Raw genomic sequence first — 19,044 nt, 5'->3', positions numbered from 1 at the left:
ACCAGATTGTGCAGGGCTACCAGGACTCAGCTGCCTCCCTCCCCGCAGGCAGCCGGTGGTGGTTACCAGGCAAAGAGCACGCATCAGCCACTGACCCATTTGCAGAACGGCCACTGGGAACAGCAGGCACCCACCCCAGCGCTCAGGACAGCGCTTACTCCTCCCTTCAGCTCATAACTTACTTCGTTTTGGATTGACACTAACGCTGGGGCTTCCCTGTGCAAGAGCAAGCGATAGATAAAGACAGGAGCACAGGCTCGGCTTCTGCTCCAATATTTAAAATTGTTCCTATAGACATGGAAGCAGGACTGGGTGCAGATGTTTGAATCTGCAGTTAAGGAGTCTTCAGGGAGAGAAATCTGCCAGTCTACATCGATGCCATTCTACAGAAATCAAAGAGGAATTGGTGTATTAATTCCAATCATGCCTTCCATACCCTATGTTAAATCTTAATATTTTCTGACAGAAAGAGATTCAATGCCCTAATTTTGATCACACATTGTTCTTCCCTAGCATGGCTCCAGAAATGTATGTGTAATTTTTAATCCTATATACACACTCACTACTATTTTTGGATTTTAAACAGTTTTATATAAATACATTCTTCATCCACCTTTAAAATGGGAATTCGGAACTTGTTTGCACTAACTGCCTAGGTTGGTATCTGGGTGGAATATGAGTCTTATGTCTCTTCAAATAATGTCTGCTTTTGATACGGTTGCTAAATCTGTTTTTTTTCTGTGTTAAATTTGGCTGCCTTGATGGAGTAATCCATTCTTCCACAGACCAGATGACTAGAAAAACTGGTTGCATTTTTGAAGAGGTTCTCTTTTGGGATGATCAGGTTACAGCAAATGCATCAGCAACTACACAAATAAAAACGTATTTTAACTTCAAGGGCTTGGGATTTTTTAAGGTAGCAATTCTAAGAAATTTCAGAAAATGTCAAAACTATAACATACTTTAGTAGAGCCCAACTACAATGGTTAAGAGGTTGAAGTGCTTGACTTACAAGGAGAGGCCGAGACAATCGAGTTTGAGATTAGAAGGCCAAAAGTGGAGATCTAATTGCTGTCTTAATTATCTGTTGGGTAGTTATGGAGAAGACGGAGGCACATTATTCTTAGAGAGACAGAGACAAACTGCAAAAAGGAAATTCTGATTAGGAAAAAAATTCCTTGAGGGCAGCCAAATACCAAAACAAGTTGTTCCAAAAGCTTGCAGAAACATCATCCTTACTCTAAACTCAACTGGACAAGTTGATGAGCAACTTGATTTAATATTGAAGTTAGTCCTGTTTTAAGCAGAAGATTAGATTAGATGACTTCCAGAAATTCTTCCTAACCTGAATTGTGCTTTGATTCTGTGAAAAATATTGCAACTAGTTGCCAAATCAGACACGAGGAGATAGGTATGCCACAACCTGCACAAGAAAAAAGAAACTAAATTACTTTTCATTACATCAAGAAGTAGTTCTGTCAATATCGGAATATAGCCTACAAATTTTACATTTATTATGAAATTATTTTATCTTCACTGGTAGTATCTGAGATGCCATATGTGATGACAGCCTATGCCTGAGGCTCCTGAGGTCCAGCGGCTTCCCAGTGAAGCCAAGATCTTTGCCAAATATCCAAATAATTTTTAAGGTCTGTATCACATTGGTTGCAGAAGACGCTCCTGAAGGATGTGTTTGTCTTTCATTCTGAAACGCATAGATCTCTATTTAATCCACCACAGAAGCTGCAAGGCTGGGAATTCATGGGGCTGTTTCTGTTCAGACTTCTAGTGGTATGTCTGGTGAGGTGAACATCTTGCTCACACACCCCCAGAAACGGTGACGGTCACCACAAAAGAAATGTGGAGAATAACAGACACATTCTTCTTGATTAGCAGAGTAAAGGGTAACTCTGAAACACACCCTGCAGCTATGATAAAAGAGATATAATTGGAGAGGAAATAATAGAATTCAAATCTTTATAGACATGGAGAATTAAATACTGTACATTCATTTCCCCTCTCTCTGGGGCATGCTTCAGAAGTGGTTTTGGACCAAATATGCAGAATAAATCAGGTTTGAACTGAAAAGAATTCACAAATTTCAGAGTTCAATATGTGAAGTCATTTCAAACCTACTCCAAAAAGGACAGGTGGGTTGTTTGGGATTTTTTTGGAATATACTTATCTGTAGCCAGACCTGAGTTAAGCATTTTGTCTAACTCCATAGTTATAGTCAGCTCAGAGAAACAGGCCTGTCTGGATGTCAGTTCACTTTATTGAAAGATATGTATGTGATAAGTGATGGTTACAGCTGGTCAAATGAATGCCACCCAAATGTTTTTGTTCCAGAATGCTGAAAAATAAATATTTACTTTGAAAATAAGGAAATTATTTTGACTTTTTTCTTAAAAAAGGGGGTTATTTCTTTAAACAATAAAGTGTTTTGACAATAATTACAAAATTAAACAGCTCTATTTCAGGGGGAAAATAAAACCTCAAAGAATTATTTTGCACTTTTTCGTTTTTCTCTACAAAACAGAAAAACCCTACCTCTCTGATTTCTGTACTACAGGCCCAGTACCACACATTCTGTGGTAGGGTTGAGTCAGTATTTACACAGCAAAACCAAAAAAACTCGCTTAAGTAGCAAATATGCCTGTTAATAAGCTGAAGAATGTGATTTGTTAATTGGTAGCCTTATTAATCTGTTGTCTTATTTAGCATTTCCTCCAAATGCCTATGGATACAAATGTTTCACACATTTTAGGAAAATTAATATCCTTTTGAAACAGAATATGCTACAGTTTGGTATTTTTATTTCCTGATTATTGATAAATCTATTTTAAAATTAAGAGTTATCCAGTCAGGGAAAAACAATACCTGAAAGTACAAACACACAACACGGATAAATGTGCTGAAATACTCAAAGGACGCTGTTTTAAATAGCCAAAGGACTGAAAATTATTTGTGCAAGGTATTCAACAATGAAAGTACATAAAAAGCAAAACTAAAAACATTAAAAAGCACAATTTAGATTTTTTTATCTCTCAAAAAATAATGGTAAATCCATAACAGACAGTGCAGCCAGCTCTAGACTCAACTGGGTTTGATCCAGTCATTATTCTGGTACTTGAAATCAAAAGAGATTTGATGGGAATGTATGATAGATTATTTTCTGCACATTTTTAATTGGGTGACTTCTTCCCTTAAAGGGTTCCTAATTTTTCACACATGTCTCCAAACATCCTCTGCCAGTATTAAATTCTGCTCAGATGGATTTTCTGTTAGAGAAAAATCTGGCAGCTAAAGCTCTTTGGCCATAATCCAGGAAATCCAGATGGGAGGAGCCAGTAAATGGAAATATTTTATGTAGATAGTTTGTTACTTTTTTGTGCATCCAGTTTTAACACATTATTGGAATAAATAAAGTCATGAACTTCCTTTTGGTTCCTTTTTGACTTAAAAAAATAAAAGCCAGAGTATCACAGAACCTTCTTCCTAATCTGTGCAGTTCTCTCTCTGGTGTTTAGTCTACCAGAAGTTACCTGGCTGTATTTGCTGTTGCCTTCACATCTCTCTCCCTTTGTCCACCTTACATATACAACCTGACCAAGACACTTATAGAAATGAAAAGTGATTTGGTCAGATGGCTTGAATTATCCATAGTCTTCTTAGGCAGGATCAATCTTATTAAGAAGGTGAATGCCTTAGGATATTATATCCTCTTTAGATACTCCCTCTTTTAATCTTCTGAAAAGGGATTTGAGAGAGAGAAAGCATTTGTTAAATTTACTTGAAAAATGAAACTCCTAACTTCAGTTGAATAAATTAGAGGCACTCAGTTCAGAAAGAGAACTGGGATTTCCAAGTTTGTAGATGAATATTTCAGTATGCCAATAATGAGCAGTTGAAATAGCACAGTCAAGCAAATCAAGGCAGCTTTAAAAGGCCCCAAATGGTTACATTCAGATTCCAGGATTTTATGAGTGATTTTTGCCACAGATTGAAACAAAGTCCATCTTCTTATTCCAGTCTGCTGCAAAAAGTCACTAGAAGAATGGCTTGTACCATACCGCTGATGTCTCCTTCATACAGCAGAGTCAGAGGGCAGACACAGGCTTATTGCTAGAAAGCTTCTGTACATAAGTAGAACTAGTTCTGTTACAGGAAAAATTGCATGTATGCTTCAGTTATTGAGGACAAGTTCACTACAAAAAATCTGCATGTTATTTCTTCTCTAATTTTTTTTTCTTACTTTTTTCTCTCTCCTGAAAATTTGGGTTTATGGGGGTAATTAGAGAGATTAACTAGTATTCCCCATTCTAAAGGCTCCACAGACAGCTATGGCAGAACTGGTACTTCTATTTCACAGGAACTTCTGACATTTTGAAACATGTCCAGGCCTGGAGGGAGGGAAAAGTAGAGAATTTATAAAGTTCTGTAAAACAAAATGTTCAAAAAAAGTCATGTCAATAGGAATAGACTATTTTGTTAAAACAAAATTTTAAAAAAATCAAAAAATCCATTGAGTTTTTTTGCCCCCATTCCCCCTTTTTTTTTTTTAAAGAATAAGAGTTCTTCTGAAAGAGGAGTAATAAATAAGAAATACACTATTCCAAAACCTTCGCAATGAGCCTTAACCAAATTTCCTTTTACTAAGTATGAATATTTCCAACATGAAACATCCACCTTGACATTTTCCCACTGATGAATCAGCATTTTCGAAATGGAAAACACTAATTTAGAAAATGTTTGCCCAGCACTAGGAATACATTGGGTAGCTGCCTCAGAGTATTCGTGGTTACTATTTTCTACTAAGTTTTCCTAAAAAAATACCACAAATGTTATATAAGTGTTCTCTACATCTTATACTTGTCACACTTGGCAGGTCAGCTAGCAGCACAGTCACCTGAGGGTCACCTGTCTCTCTGGGCCTGGAAAGAATTCTGCCCTGGCACCACCGCCTGGGCTGCAACCAGAACATCTTCCCCAAAGATGCTGTTAGTAGCAGCTGCTCCTTCCCCACTTTGTGCTTTTTTGTGCCACCTTGGCAGCATAAAAAGGTCACACAGTAGCATAAAACCAAACTTGAAGTCTCTACCAACTTTCACAACTGCTCATTTTCACTCAGGTTCAAATGTTAACAAAGGAGGAAGAGACACGACAACAGTGGATTTCTGCAGAACAAACTTGCAGTCATTGTCCCCATCAATAAGATGTTTATCTACACACTTTCTCTCACCTTTCGCGTTATTGCCACTATGAAAAAATGGTAGTTAAGCCTCTCCTAGGTTATCTGAACTTTACCCCTTCATTCTTCTGTATTTGATGATCTGCACACATGCAGCACCACAAACCCCTTCCATTCACAGATGCCAGCACTGTCAAGGAGATGTAGTATTATATTATTCCATGTTTTTCTCACCGTTTCTAGAGTAAAACGTAACACTTTATGGCCCTTTCATGGCTCAGTTCTGAAGTAATGAAATATAATTATACTCACATCAGATTGGGGAGGGTTATTTGCTTTAGTGAGAATGGTTAAGCAGCATATAGGGAGTTGGACCTGGGTGTAAAGATAGCTGATAATTATGTTTAGAATAACAGAAAACCAGAGAAGCACAGGAAGAAGGTCCAGCTTTAGTGTAAGAGGATGCAGTTTCCAATAAAGTGATCTAAGCCTGCTCAAGCCAGCCCAAATCTGTGAACCTACAAGCAATCCCACCCAAATGTGTTCATTATATAGATCTGTGCAGCACATTCAACGTTCCTTGACTTGTGACATCCTTGTTGCAGGTAATAGCCTCTTAAATTGGTTTTGGACAGGCTTCAAGATTATGGATTTACACGATTAGAACATACTGCGATATTTTAATAGGTTAAAATGTAAACAGTTTGCATCTAATGAAAGGTATCTTTAGAGTCTGGTTTTCCACTCCTTTGTACCTTATGCAGCCATTAGTTCACAGTAGGAGAAAGGCCTCCTAGCGCAGTTGGGCAGCTCACTGCTCATGACCTTCCCATGTCATTAAGCCCACTGAGCTTCAAAAAACTTTCTGCTCTGGCTCTTCCTGACTGTTACAGCAACATGATGGGGTTCAGAGTTAATGCAACTGGTCTCCAGGGATTTTCCCAGGCATGGGTGCTCCCTTGCTCATCCACAACTTCAGTACCCAGACTTTGGAGTACATCAATGAAGAGATATATGTTGGCAGAAGAGAATTTGTCCTTGATTTGAGGTGCTTTCACTCATTGTCAGTTTGGAGAATGTATCTTATCACTAAATAATTTCTGATTTTTGCAAAATGATCATTGTTATGGAAACTACCCCTTGACACAGAGTCAGAGCTTGCATTACTATGTTTTCATGTTCTGCTGTTGCTTACCACCACACACAAATTTTTGGCAACAGCATCTTCAGAGCTGGGGGAAATGTGTGTGTGGAATTGTGTCAGTGTTGTAATGAACTTGCAAGCATATATTTTAAAACATTTTTTCTACCTTTCTGCCTTACTGCCTACAACATAGTGGCAATATATCACTTCGGAAATGTGTGCTGTGGTTCTCACACAAATTCAGTATATTCAGAGGCTGAGTTCTCAGCTGAGAGACACCCTAACCTTCATTTTTGTGGTTGTGCATTGTAGCTGATGGTCCACACTGTGTTTTCTCTCTAGTCCTGCTGAGTCACATTGTAGACAACCTGTGAATATATAAGAGCATTAGCAAAATCAGTTTATATGAAAGACAGTATTTCCATTACACAGCACATTGACACTATCTGTTTTTCATATGAAAGATCACAATACAATCATGCAACAAAGAGCAACTGCTAGGTCACCAAACTACTTACTGTACAACTTGGTAGTAAACAAGAACTTATTTCATAAAATGTCTATTAAATTCCTGCCTTGAAAGTTTTATTTTGACCTAAAAGAGGTTGGGGGGTTTCATTAGGAGACAAAACATCTCTGTTTAGTCTTTTTGTTCCTTCATGAATTCAGTTTGCTGAAAAAGCTCTGAGTTGTATAGAGTGTCACTTGTTTAAATTAGGGCTTTCCTATTCAAATAACCTTATTCTATTTCTCTGAAAAGGTGCTTTAGGCAAGCCAAAAAATGGAGTCTTTATTTCACACAGATGGGATATGAACACACTGGCTTGGAGGAGGATGGGTTCCATGTAGCTGTTCTGACTGCAAACATGGCAAGTGAGACTGCAAATATTTTCATTCTTGTAGACAGAAGTCACTCTAAGCTCCAGTTTCACCTTCTACAGTCTTATATCCTTCAATGGGGGTTGCCTGTAAGAAGTGTCTTCTCGTTTTTGTTTTGTTTGCTTGTGGGGTTTTTTTATTGTTTTGGTTTTGGTTTTTTCCTAGCCCCTCTCATATCTAACACATTAGTGTAAGAGGAAAAATAAATAATGAACAGGTTATTAAAGTACAGGATCCTAGTGCTAAAACCTCAGACTTTTCTTGGGAGCGCTGACATGATTTATACTGTATGTTTGTATGTCATTGGCAGCTACAAGACTTGGGAGAGATTATTTTAAAAAGGTTGTGCTTTTCACGTATCTTTAAGTATTTGCTGTTGTGGGTCTTCAGGGGAACCCTGTGTTTAAGCACCAGAGCACTCCAGACAAATTATTATTGCCAGTGGATCATTTGGGATCATCCACTTCCATTTCTCAGCTTTAACGACAATGACTCCAGCTCAAGAAACCAAGATACAGCTTCATGCAGACAGTAATACCGAACCTTTGGGTAGTGGTCAGACTAGCCCATGAAGACAAACGGGTCATGGATTTCTGATTCAGTGAGTTGCAATGAAAAACAAACAAACAAACAAACAAAAACAATTTAAAACTTTCACAGTTGTGATTTTTCTAAAGTGTTTTGGTTTATGCTGACATTTATTTAAGGGGTTTGCGGTTCTTCTAAAAATTACGCCAAATATAAAATTGACCTGCCACTTCCAAATCCAAAGCAAAAACATTTCACTTAAAAATGTCAAAATTAAACATTTAATTATTCTGACTATTTCTCTCCTATTTTCCAGCTGAAACAATGAAGAAAATTAGATTGCTGTTTCCAAATACTCTTGTCCCCTTGAATGCAACTTATTTAATGACTTGAATATGTAAAATAAAAACCTTGTTGCTCCAAAGTTGTACAAAGCAATCCTTTCCCTACAACCAAGAAGTTATACAGTGAAAGGACTCCCAGAGGGCAGACTGCTCTCATACTATCGCATATAAGCAATCACATGTTGCGCACACTGAAGCAATTAAAGCTCTAGCTGTAGATGTTTGCAAGTAAACACCTTACCTCCATACAAGACTTTCATAAAGGCTAATGTATGTTAAGACTGTGTGAGTGAACTGCTGAATGTACTTGTATTTTTATTGATATCATTATTTAAAAATTGCATACTTCCTCACAGTGTTGGAAACACAAGAACACCCATACAAAACAACACCTCTGTGGAAACAGAAGATGGACGGGCATATGGACAAAACAATAAACTGGTAAGCTCAACTACATAAGTGCAAGGACTTAAAATAAGGACTGGAACCTGCAGGTTTTCCATTTGGGAAGAGCCCTGCATGTGAATGGACTGACACTGATTTTGCTCCATTTCTTTTTCACATATGTCATTCCAGAAGGCAACAACAAACTACAAACTCATGGCACAGTTACACAGCCCGATGAGGTCTGGAAGGCTGGGGATTCCTTTTATGCCCCTTGCATATACCTGTATTTCAAAGCCGTTAATGTTATAGATGATAGTCTTTATTGTGTCACAATCACAGCACAGGTAAATGACTGTATCACTGTCTGCACACCAGATATGTACCTTTCTGAAATCACAGGGATGCACTTGAGTGCCATCCAGTATTGCTAGGGTAAGGCAGCACTTCTGGAATATCAACACTGAGTTCCTTTTGACACTACAGACTGTGAATATTTGATGCCAATAACTCTCAAAATTCTTAGGAACAGCCAACTGGAATGGCTAATGTTGATGTTTCTTGTCATTACGGAATTCTTAGTGTAGTTCCTCTTGCATGGTAACTGTTCAACATTTTAGTATCTGCTGTGAGACTGTTAGATGGCAGGGAAAGCCAAAGTTGAGGAATGGAGTTCAAAATCCCACGTGTTATTCTAGAAGCAGCATTTATTTTAACAACTATGAGCTTCATGTGAGTACTGTTACACCAAATAACACGAAGAAAACTCTGCGGCAGACAGTCCCACTGCCTTTGCTGAAATCCATACGTCAGTGCCAGCTACTTTCTGAAGGGTATTTACTGAGCCTTTCAACATTTTCTTGATGTTCTTCAGATGCCGTCAGTAGCTGAAAGCTCCTTTCAGTGTGACCCAGTGCTCCAACATTCCACCGAGTTCAGTGGTTTGGATGCAATCTCAGCTGACCAACTACAACAGAGTCTCGCTGAATTTTATGCACTGATCCCAAAATAATTTTTTTTCCAGGCAACAGTGTCTCATCATTGAGAGACATGCAAACAAGCAAATAAAAAGTCAGATGATTTGCACCAAGAAATACCCAGTAGAAATCTATGAGCATGTGCAGAACAGAAAATGACTGTAAGCCCATCATGTCAGAGTATCAGATGTACAGTACATAAATTATATAGCTAATGTGACTTTGCACCGTAAGTGGGTTTACTATGGGTTGTGCAGTTCATCTGGGCAACATATGCTCAGAAGGTCTAACACTGTGGAAGTACTGCATGCTTCGTGGAACTGATCTGCAGTGCACATTGAATGTGTCTAGGATTTCCAGATACCCAGCAGCCCAGGCAGAATTGCTATTCTGGTAAGGCTGTTCCAGACAATAGTCAGCATTCTCAAATTCTGCCCCTACAAAATTACCAGGAATGAAAAAATGACATGTTTGGTGAAAGCCAGATAAGAAAAAAAAATCCATTCCTATATATTACACTTCTATTATTGATGCTGCACCAGCACTTCAGACTGCTAAGTCACCTCCTCAAGACCTATGAGACACATATTTACAGATTAAAGCATCAAAACATATAGAAATAACACAATAATCTATAGTATTGAATAACTGTCAAATAAGTTAAATAAAAAGCCAAATTAAAAACCCCCAAAGTTCAATAACTTAGAACGCTAGTTCTACGTATAGTTCCTAAGCAGAAATACCTGTTACCATTGTCAGATCAGTGAGAACGGGCTGAATAACCCTAGCTAAACCACTTCCATGTGTGTGATTCCCATGCACTTATCCTGAAGAAGTGTATGTTCATGGGATATCCGAGAACTGAATTTGTTCTGCATATAGTTGTGATGACTCCTTTTTCAATATCCTTCCTCCTTCAGAACTGGAGTTACTTACTCCAGTTGTGAGTGGGAAGTTGCTGAAAAGGCAGGTGAGCACAGTAAAGCAGGTCACTTGAAGACAATGTGTTCTGGGCCAATAACCCCATTCATTCAGCCAGGATTCTTTTTCCTTCACACGCTGTCTAGTGTTACTGTGCTCGATATTGATTGCCAGGGCACTCAACGTTTGGTTGCTGTTGTTTGATGAAAGCAGCTAATTGGAATGCTTCCTCTGAGGAAATCCATTTACATATATGGACTCCTTTGTACCTGTGCATGTTCTGAAATCTACATGGGTAAAACTCACAATATGCTGTTCAGGTGTAGCCTAAATGTAACTGTTATCGCTTTGCTAAACATTCACTCATAACTTGCAATTCAATTCCATCACCTGAAATAAAATACTTGAGACAACTGTAAACTAAATGTCAGCCCTCTTTCTTGTCAGAGAAGACATCTTTTCCATTCAGAAGAGCTAATCAGCTTATCTTACTTCAAAAATATTTTTTTCTGGAAAACTCCCAGAGAGTTGTGTTTTTAAAGTAGTCTTACAGAAAACCAATAGAAAATAATCTGGAGTGATTCAAATGGAAAGGATTTAACAGCGGAATATAAATCCTGGTATAAGACTGCAGATGTTTTAAATACAAAGATTTGTAACCCCGATATTCATCCATGTTCTATCATTGATATGAATAAGCAGAATCAGAGACTGCAGTAAAATACAAAAATTACATTTCTGTACTGTGCATGAAATTGAAAACAAATCATATGCTACAGCATAGTTTCTTCAAACGTCTTTTTTCCAAAGCCAACGGCTTCATGGTAATATAATTTAGGTGATGAGCGTGCTTGGATAAATGCCATGTGGGCCACAAACTCTCTACTCCACCAAGAGAAACTGCTGCCCCAACTTATCCCAGCTTCCTTTGCACCCCCATTTTCATTTTTTCCAGTGCAGTAATTGCAATAGCACTGACATGAGTCAGGACTTACTCCAAAATTCTCCATAGGTCCTTTTAGAAAATACATAGGGGTATATACTGAAAGGATCTCCTGACAAGCAGATCTTTCAGCGATTATGTTGCTGTCCCCTCTCCCCACCCGCCCTTTCTCTTCCCTTTATTTTTTGTTGCTTATGAGATGGATGGTTATTATCAGTTTATTATTACTGTTTTTCCACAGACTTTCTCAAATGTCAAGTGAATCTGATCTGGAGTTCAGGCCCATAATTACACTGGACTGACTCCAGGAACTCGTAAATAAAGCGGTGGTGGCTGCAATGGCTGCCAGAGCTCTGTCATTCTCTTCTTCTGAGGGTGGACAGGGGCTTTGGCTCTTTTCTAAAATTCTACACTTGTCCCAGAGTTTTTCACACCTTCTTTTAAACTCCAGTTTGGCATGGTCTTACACAGGAAGAGAAAGCTACTACCCTGCCACATTGTTGAATACGTTCATTTAGAAAAGCATCTGAAATGTAGATCATTACTTTTTTTCTGCTTTCCCCATATGTGGAAACCTTGCAGGAACAGACGTATTTCTGTCTCTCTCTCTGGCCTCTTTGTTGACATCAGTAGTTTACACTGGGCTCTACAGTGAGGCACATCATTGTCATAGTATACCGACGGTGCTGAACTACAGAGGTCAGTTCCAAAGCTTGGCAAGGACAACCCTTAAGTGTAGAGATGTCTGGATTCAAGATCATGGACTTAAAAGGAGCGGACACAACATTCATTCACAGACCTGGCTTACTGAAGTCTGAGAAGTTTACTAGCAAATTTAAATGTTACTTTCAACCCTGCTTCTAATCATATCAATGCATATACAGCACAGCAACTGGTTACAGAATAGAATCTCCACTGAGTGCAGCCTGAACTTAAAACAACACTACAGATGTTTATCTGCTGATACACTAAACACTTTTTCCTGAAAAACTTCAAATAAACTACTCAAGCACATCATGAGAGCTGATTCAGGACACGTAACCATTCAGAAACTGGTTCCTTTCCTTCAGCCTCCTCTGCAGTTTGCACTAGTACCCACTTCAGCCATCAAATGGTGCAAACAGCAGCGTAGATCACAACTTGCACAACTTTACAGTGGGTTTGTACAGAAGCTAAAATAATTTCTGAAATCGGAGCTAATCCTGAGTGCAGACAAGGCCTCAGATTGCCAACTGGTTCCAAATGTTTTTAAGATGTGAATACTTGTATGCTGCCAATGAGACTGAGATGACCGATTATTTTCATGTGTGTCACTTAAAAGGCAAGAAACAGTAACAGCATTTCATTGGTGCTAGCCTGGCTCATATTCACACCAGTCACATAAAGGTGAAAGTTTCTGGGCTCCTTTATAATAGGTTGAGTCATTGTGTCTTCTGTCTTTCCAAAACAAAGCAAGATACTTCACGGAGTGGAAAACACAGAATTCTTTGCAAAAGAATGTAACTTCTTTCCTATATCCAATCCCCAGGGAGACCCATTGTCTAAATAAGTATTTGCTTGTGCCCCAAAGTACAGATGTTTTTGAAACCCATCATAAATCAAACATGCTTGTGTCTAACACATTAAAAAGCAGAGAAAATAGTATTTTTAACTGACATGAATTAAAATGTTTTGTCTGACCCAAATTATATTTCTTTAATAATTAAAATTCTTTCCTCATTCTTCTGGGAACAAAAGATACAGCATCATTGTTCTTCCCTCTCTTCCCTTGGAATTCAAATCAATCTTTTTTTTTAAATGTAAATTTGAAATATTCATGTATCTAGATCATGGATTAAGTTTGCAGCAGAAAAATCTCTGGCAGAAGATTGCAGGGACTGTGCCTAAAGCTAAATCCAAACAAATGGGTTGCAGGTTTTCAGTTGTAAAAGTTCCATCAAGAAACCATGCCGGTATTTGAAAACAAATAAAGACAGCATCATGTCAATCACAACAAAAACAAATTTAACATTCCAGTTACTTTTTTCTCCTGTCCATTTAGACAATTCTCTCAGGTCTGTGTTAGAGGGAAATTTTGAAGGAGCAGAATTCCATCTCTAAACCTTGACAATTCTAGTGAGAAAGTGCTGCCTCTTTTATTCCTTAAGGAAAGGGAAAGCCTTGGATAGTTTCAAATACGGATGTTGAACAATAGGACAAATTGTGTTGAAAGGCAGATGAATAAACCACATTTTCAAGGTCACTTTTTTAATAAAAAACTTTTAACCCTCCTAAGGTTTATGTTTGACCTCTTTTCCATGCTAGCTTTCCTCCTTCTCTCCCTCAGTCAGACTGGAAGGACACGTCAATGCTTTTATTTTCATGTGTCTGCACAAAGCAATTCATAACTACTAGGCAAAATGCATGAGCCCGCACCACATTATTATCCTGCAATTAAGAAACTTCTGCCTGCCACAAAGCTATAAAGCCCAGCAACGTTTCAAGCTAAGCCCTCAGTATCAGTTCTGAACCCATCTGGAGCACAAAGCCACTGTAGTGCTGTGAACAAAGATATTTTGTAGCATGACTTGTTAAATACTAGTTTGGTGTTGACTTTAAAGTTTTTAGGTTTGCCTCATCTGAGCATGTTTCCACACCTTTAGATTTTCTTCTGCTTCTCTGCAGTCTTCACACAGATATGGAGAAGTGAAGGTGGCTCTGCTGTTGCACATGCAACTGAATGGAACAGAAGCACCTATTTTGTTCAGTTGTGTTCTCTACTTAAATTCTCAGATTTAACATACTCATTCTATTGATTCCCTCTTTGGTAATTCTCTGTGTGGTATGTGCTGTGGTCATTTTTCAGGTTGCTTTGTAAGATCTGATCAACAGAAGCAGCGCTTGAATCCTCCATATAATTTACTTAGAAAAACATTTGTCTAAAGTAAAAGATTAAAGTGAGAGAAGATACAAGAAAGGATGTTCTACCTTCTGGGGTGTTTAAAATCAGAAAACTTGAATGCACCGTCTCCCTTTTATTGTGTGGCCAAATACCTTTGCTGCACTACTGAGGTGAGGTCTACAACATCATAATCCTATTTCCTCCATCTTCCTAATGATGCCTCAGCTTCAAACACACACCTCTGGGGAAAAAAAAAAAGAAAAAAAAAAAGTTTCTCCCTTTAAACAAGAAGTGGTGATAACTTTCTGTTTCAACCAAACTTCTACTCCATGTGGTCACAGTACTAGGAAGAAAGCAGGACATTCATTGTATTGTTCCTCTAGACAACCTGCTCCCTTAGGGCTTTCCAGGATCTGCTCCAGCCCAGCAGGAGCAAACCTGGCAACTTTGTTGAGATAGTCTGGAAAAGTTGTGCAAGTTAATAAAGAGAATGAAGTCCTATGTTTCTGAATACAAACTACAAAGAAATACTGCCCAGAAATGTTGTTAACGCAGGAGCCATCCATACACTTACATTAATGCATGAGTTAGCCTTCGCTAACTAGTTCCTAGTTCCTTCGCTGCTCTGGAAGTCTTTTGCTGGGCCTGGGTCCCTTTTAATAAATAATTAAGTATTCTTTGGGCCAGCCATGATGAAAGGGACCCAAAATACTCCCAGCACCCTTCAACACATTGGCTGTTGAGGTGGAAGGCCCAGGTCTCGGGTACCCTCACACCTGTGTGACAGGGATCCCGGGCCGGCAGCACGATGCCGCCTCACACCCTCCGGCTGGCAGGGCTGGGGGTCTGAACCGATCTGCCCCTGGCCTGACCTCCACGCTTTGGATGGGCGGCGACGCTGCGCCTCGGTACCCACCGTCCGCCGGCATTCACCGGCGGCAATCCCGCATTCCGCTGCCTGGAGAGCGGCAGACCGATGCGGCGGCTGCCACCGGACCCGACACTCTCCTCAGGCCCCGCCGAGCCCGGCCCCGCACCTCGGTGTCCACTTTACGGCTTCACTCCGGCGCCAGTGGCCGTTACTTTTGCTAGGGGCTATCGGCAGGTTGCTCCGCCGGGGCGAAACGTGCCCCTCACGTCGCTGCGGGTGACCGGCCCTATCCCGGCTCCGCGACCCACCGCCCCGCCTCGCCCCTCACCTCGCCGAGCGCGGCCCCTTTAAGGAGCGGCGCAGCGCCTCCAGGAGGCGCGCTGAGCAGGGGCGATCCGGGCGGGGGGCGCGGGGGCGGGGCCGGCGCGAGGGGTGTCTCCCACCCCACCCTGCCCTGTCCCGCGTGGGGCCGTGTAGCGCCGCGCGGCCGTTGTTCCCGCGCGCCTGGCTGGGGTCGGGCACGTCCGCTCCCGCAGGGCCTGAGGCGAGGGGCGCTGCGGCGAGGGGCGCTGCCCCGCCCGCCCGGGAGCCGGCCCTGCCGCGGGGGGCTGCGCCGCTGCCCCCGCCCCACTCCGCCCCGCTGGGCGGACAGGCAGACGGACCGCCGGAGGCCGCCGGAGGCTGTGGCTGCCCCCGAGCCGCCGGCCGCGAGGTGAGTGGCAGCGGCGGCCGCGCTCGCCGCCCTTTCCCCGCGGGAGGGAGACCCGCGCGGGGCCGGGGCGGGCGCTGCCCCCGGGGCACGGCCGCAGCCTTTGAGGCGGCGCCGCGGGCTTTTCGCTCGCTCGGGGAGCTGGTTTCTGTCGCGAAGGTGCTGCACGAAACTTCTCCGCTTCCTCCCTCCTCTCTTCCCCCCCGCGCCGAGCTGTCACTTCGGCTCTGGGCTTTCTCCCTAGCGCAGCAACATGTGGGGGACGAGGTGCTCGGTCCCGCCGCGGTTCCCGCAGGGGCTGCGGGGGCACCTGCTGCCGGGCACAGCGCGGCGGGGAGCGGCAGCAGGCGCCGGCCAGCGCCGCGGCCCTTGTCCGTGCCGGGGGCGGCGGGGCCGGGCGCGCTGCGGGGAGTGTGCGGGCCGGACGGCGGGCGCTGTGCGGGGCGGCTGGCGGGGCTGGCGGAGCAGTGAGCGGGCGGTGCGGCAGAGGGTGCTCTGCCATTGCCGCGCTCGGCGCCAGGGCCACTTGCAGCGGGGCTGAGAAATTTTTGAAGGGATTTTGTTTCTTTTTTCGGCTGGGGGAAAAAAAAAAAAAAAGCATCGGCAGCAGCGCGCACGTGTGGTGTAAAGAAAGAGGGACTTCATGGTGCTGGTTGGTTACAGCACAGTGGGGTACTGGGAAAGGCTGGCATAATCAACAGGGTACTTATTTAGTGATGCACGGAACCTTTTTGGCCCAGAGCCCAATTGCCGTGCTGGAGAGGTTGAGTACTTACCTTCACTGGCTTAAATGGGTCAGCAGTGAGGTTGCAGCTTGCCCCGACTTGTCCAAAATCCACAACATAATGATATGTTTAGAAAGGGGGCAAACAATGAAGTATTGTAATTAACAGGAAAAAAATGAGTAGGGTATGCTGATAGTTATTAGTGCAGTGCTTGTAGGGTTTTACATAGAGCATGGACACTCAATGCTGTAGAGCTGACTAATTAATAATGATACCTTTGGATCCATTTTATTAATAATCCTTCTTGAAGTCTGCACGTGATCATGGATTATGACTCTTAAGGCAGACTTAAATGGTCTTGCAAAGACTGAGTGTACTCAAGTTTGTTACTTGCCAGGGGGCAGCAGCATGAGGCCTGGGAAGCAAATAAAATAGGAGGTGAAAATTCTTCATTTAGTTTTGAAATTGCTCTGGGTCTTTGACAGTTTGTAGCGTCATCATAGGCTGATCTTAGCTCAGATAGCATTTCAGGTGCTGAAAGTTAGTACTCTTATCCTGGAAGATAGGAAGTTCTTCTGGGTGTGTGAACAGTCACTCTGATAGATTATGGAAAATGTTCTGAACTAGTCTGGTTATTTTTATTGTGGCAAGTGTGTTTCTTTAAGAGTAAACTAAACTATATCATACTGAAAAATGTTCTCAGCCTGTAATTAGCTTAATATCTTGTGTTAAGAATGAAAACAAAAGCCACTTGAAAATGGAAACTTCTCTTGGCTGATTCACATGGCTAATGAGGTTTACGACAACAGAACTGTGTGCAATGTTACTACATTGGGGCGTCACTACCTCTGACCTGAAAGTGCAATTCACGGTGAGGATGTGCTGTCCTTGGCTTTGTGGGCTGCCTGGTGTGACTAACAGTGGTAGAGGTCCAACCTGTGTTTTCAGAGAAATGGTCCTGCTTTCTTGATGGTGTTCATCAAGCATCTGCAAAACAGAGGTGCTTGTTGTGGGGACAAGAGGAAGGAATAGTGGTAATGTGCTCAGCTCTTGAAACACAGGTCTGACGGCTGTTCCTGCTATGAGAGATTCTTCCCTGGTGGGATATCAGAGCCTTGATAGGTCATCCGGTTTTCCTGTGCCTCTTGAGGCCTCAATAAAAGGGTGTTGGCCTGGTTCTTAAATGCATCTGGCCGTAGGTAACAGCGTTGGAGAGATGCACTGGAGTAGCGTCCTCTTTTTCAGTTCTGCTTTGCTTACCTGTTAGAAGACTTCATTGGATGTTATTGTGTTAAGTGAGATGCATTTTAATTTTTTCTTTGCTATCCTGGTAGGAGATACACTTCAGCTTTCACTTTAAAGGAGTTGAGTGTTAGCTATAAGACTTAAAGACCTGTATCCTAGCACAGATGTGCATGCCTGTAAGTTTATCTTGCCATGATAGCATCATTAACCCCTCTGATACAGGCAGGACCAAAGTGCCTGTCCTGTGTAGAAACTTCTGAAATTGCCACAAGAAAATCATGGATGACTTAGCAGTAAAGTTCTGAACAAAATTCCTGTCTTCAGGTGAGTGTTATTTCCTGCTAGGTGCTGCCTGACTGTATTCCCCTGGGGGAATAATTTCATGCTCTTTGTTTCCCTGGAAGATTTATAGTTCCCAACTGCACTGCTCAGTTCTGTGTGGATGCAAATCATGCTAACTCATATGCTGAACTGTTGCAGCCTTGCTCCTTGTAAACACAAGCACACTTCTAAAATATTTAATTTGTAATGTCCTCTGTGGAGAGCTATCCCACAGCTCCTGGCATAATTCCCAGAAGCAGCAGATTCTGGGGTACTGGGAGTTTAAAAAGCCATTGGTGCCTGGCGGGATAACCGTCTGAACTAGTTTATTGTGTAGTTTATCCTGGCACTGGGACAGCTCAAACTGAACAGGTATTTAATCTTGCTTGAAGCAAGTCTGCTTTGAACAATATTTGGTATGCGTATAAATGATTTGGAGCCTGTTGGGACATGGCTGTCAAGAGATCTACATGGTAGGGAAATCTTTGTTATGGCAAGTAAACTTTGGTGTAGGTGTACATCTTAACAATTAAAAAACAAAACAAAACTTATCTGTGTGCAGTTATAGTAAAATTTGGAATAAGTTATTAAAAGATATGTGTTCTTAGTTCCTCTGTGGCAAGTAAGCAGTAATTGTTTTGTGAAAGAGCTGAGTTTATAGCCACATGTGAAATGCTTGTTAAAAAGAACTTATTAGAAAGGTGGAAACTCATTGGCCCATTCATGCACATAAATACCTTGATAAATCTTTTAATTTGAAATAAACTACAATATATTATTCGAGTAGAACCAAAGAATGATTTCCAAGTACACTTATTTTTTCTCTACGTAGTAAGTACAGTATTTGAATTTTAAGACAAATATCTTCACCTTTAAAGCAGTAGTTAGTTTAGTGGAGACTAACTGATGAGAAACTGGAGTTCTGTGTTTTTCTTAATTAGGTTTTGGGTTTGTTTTTTGTTGAATTTATTTTTGTGATCT

General features: G+C 41.4%; 1 protein-coding gene and 1 long non-coding RNA gene across 15 annotated transcripts in view; one reads left to right on the top strand and one right to left on the bottom strand.

Moving 5' to 3' along the window:
* Window positions 1-1,492: 1,492 nt before the first annotated feature.
* On the bottom strand, window positions 1,493-15,407 carry LOC110359974 (uncharacterized). The gene is made up of 4 exons (XR_010469951.1): window positions 15,276-15,407; window positions 6,621-6,703; window positions 5,243-5,381; window positions 1,493-4,403 (listed from the first exon to the last, which is right to left on the bottom strand). It is a non-coding gene; the product is annotated as an uncharacterized LOC110359974 (long non-coding RNA).
* Window positions 15,408-15,617: 210 nt separating this feature from the next.
* SVIL (supervillin) overlaps window positions 15,618-19,044 on the top strand; it is a 140,012-nt gene continuing 136,585 nt past the window's right edge. For 13 of the 14 annotated variants that reach the window (XM_065050629.1, XM_065050621.1, XM_065050650.1 and 10 more), the window contains exon 1: window positions 15,618-15,775. The gene's annotated coding sequence lies outside the window, so the exon portion shown is untranslated. Of the gene's footprint in view, window positions 15,776-15,908; window positions 15,932-19,044 lie in introns of those variants that run through there. The other variant, XM_065050617.1, reaches the window with a different exon arrangement.

The sequence above is a fragment of the Columba livia genome, chromosome 2 (assembly GCF_036013475.1).
Source record: "Columba livia isolate bColLiv1 breed racing homer chromosome 2, bColLiv1.pat.W.v2, whole genome shotgun sequence".
Lineage (NCBI taxonomy): Eukaryota > Metazoa > Chordata > Aves > Columbiformes > Columbidae > Columba > Columba livia.
Note: the sequence above shows the minus strand (reverse complement) of the source record. Positions and strands in the feature narration are given on the sequence as shown.